Source organism: Octopus bimaculoides, chromosome 10, assembly GCF_001194135.2.
Source record: "Octopus bimaculoides isolate UCB-OBI-ISO-001 chromosome 10, ASM119413v2, whole genome shotgun sequence".
NCBI lineage: Eukaryota > Metazoa > Mollusca > Cephalopoda > Octopoda > Octopodidae > Octopus > Octopus bimaculoides.
In genome coordinates this window covers 13965908-13968202 of record NC_068990.1, presented here as the reverse complement: position 1 = coordinate 13968202, position 2295 = coordinate 13965908, and the positions used below count along the sequence as shown (strand labels likewise).

Sequence of the window (2295 nt, the reverse complement as noted above, 5' to 3'; positions counted from 1 at the left end):
ATATATATGTCTCATTCGCTTTCTCTCTGCCCCTCTTTGTATGCATGCACGTAAACATGCATATACATACATGCATACATACATACATTCATACGTACTCACACACATGCATACATTCAGGGAAACCTCGATTTAACAAAAGAAAAAGTCCCAAAACAAAGCAAAAAGCCTAACAGTGGGTGGATGTGTTAATGTCGACAGTGCATTAGATGGTAGATAACAGAAAGGCTATTTTTATAGCTTTTATCATTAATAAAATATTTTAAATACAATATGATATAGAGCACAAAATAAAAGTATTATAACTAGCATTACCTGCGGAAATTTCACGACTACTTTGAAAATATAAGAATTTTGTAAATGGAGAGAGAAATTTGTTTCTCTTTAAAAGCGTTTTATTGTTCTGAAGCGTTTTATTCTTGAGATGGTGCGAATTCTACAATGCTAGTACACAAGACGCGTCTTTTGTGATAACATCTGTGAAAATTATATTCTTTGTTATTTAAATGTCAACTCGTCTGCCTTTGAAAGTTGTTATCAATTATTTTTATCTTTACGTCAGAAAATGAAACTGCGTAAGAGTTAGTTGCATACATTTGTCTATGAGAAAATAATATTCACGTCTCTTTATTTCTCCATTATGATTATGTTCTTAGATTTTTTTTTAAATATGTGATACACAGATAAACGCTTTCGGATATACGGCAAACACTTTTAACTATTTCAAACATGGAGGGAATTCGAACACATTGCCTACAATATTATTCTGTGTTGGTACAGCTACGTTCATAAAGTTTTAACAAATCTTAAAACGTTGTTCAACAACTTCGCATTTATATGTACGAAAAGATAACTGCAATACACTTGAATAAGCTGTAGATTTTAAAATTACTTACTGTGTACACGTGTGCAGGTATGTATGATTGTTCTTACTAAAATAAAACTTATGTTGTTGTGTAGGTATATGTAAATATATTTATTTTCTGTCCCGCTAATGGGTGATAGTAGGAAAAAGGGAGACAAAAGAATTAGAGGCAAATGACAGAGGGAGGAAAAAAGTAAGTTAAATAAAAGCATGTATGTATGTATGTACGTACGTACGTACGTATGTATGTATGTATGTATGTATGTATGTATGTATGTATGTATGTATGTATGCATGTATATATGTATGCATGTATGTAAGTGTGTGTGTATGTATGTATGTATGTATTTATGTAGGTTTCTCTTCTGTTTTGAATCATTTAAATTCTTCCTGTGAAGAAGAAAGAAGAAGCTGGTTTCTAACAAAGACACAAAGCCCCATCTTCGAAATGTAAATAACAATAACTATGCCACATTTTAAACCCGAGAAAAGTCTTGCATACTTCTATTGTTCCGCTTACAAATTGTATTTGTAATGTGCGAGTCGGTTGATTTCTTTTTCTAAAACTCCAAGCTTATCCTGATTGACAGTTGTCAGGCATATGTATGTATATGTGTATGTGTGCATACATCATATTAGATCACTCTTAGGGTTACTGGTAACATGTAACCCAGTTCAATCCGTCGCATGATAGGGCCGTCGGCAACTAAACCGGCAACCCTGCTAAACCTGCTTGGCAAGGAGAGTAGTTTCCGTTGGTCACTCTGTAGGATGAAAAACAAAACCTGTCAAGGGATGGCTGAACTCAGTAGAGACAACACCCATCCAGCATCTGGGAGTAAGAGACCCACTAGTTTTTGTTTAGGCATCTCAGTGTCCTCACTATGCGAAGGAACATTGGCCTCACTGCGAAGCGGGAGATCTTGCTTTTCTTTGTTTCTGGATTACTTGATTTTATAGGTGAGTGTGTTAACGGTGTTGTGCAAGCTGATATTCACTTTAAATTTCAACACGAGCATAGCTGACAGTGACAGCTGTTGTATTTAACATCTAGTATGAGATAATTTGTCAGTGATGGTCGTACTTGCCCACATGTTGGCACCCGCCTGAATTCATGCACGTATGTATGTATGTATGTATGTATGTATGTATGTATATATGTATGTATGTATTTTATGTATGTTTTAATTATATTTCTCTCTCTCTCTTACTATATATATATATATATATATATGTGTGTGTGTGTGTGTACGTGTGTGTGTGTGTGTGTGTGTGTGTGTGTGTGTGTGTGTTTTGGAAAATGTGTGAGATCCGTGCTACATTTCGGCACTTTTGAAAAAAGAAAAAATATGACTTCACTGGTAGTTCTAATCAGCTTAATTTATTATTAAAAAAAAAAAATCTAATAATATAATTTTTAGTTCATAGAT

The 2295-nt window shown here is 33.9% G+C and overlaps 1 long non-coding RNA gene across 1 annotated transcript in view; it reads left to right on the top strand.

Annotated features, from left to right (window-relative positions):
- The first annotated feature begins 327 nt into the window (after positions 1–327).
- The window catches only part of LOC128248847 (uncharacterized), a 32439-nt gene continuing 30471 nt past the window's right edge, over positions 328–2295 (top strand). Inside the window, exon 1 of the long non-coding RNA XR_008264969.1 lies at positions 328–913. This is a non-coding gene — a long non-coding RNA (uncharacterized LOC128248847). The remainder of the gene's footprint in view (positions 914–2295) is intronic.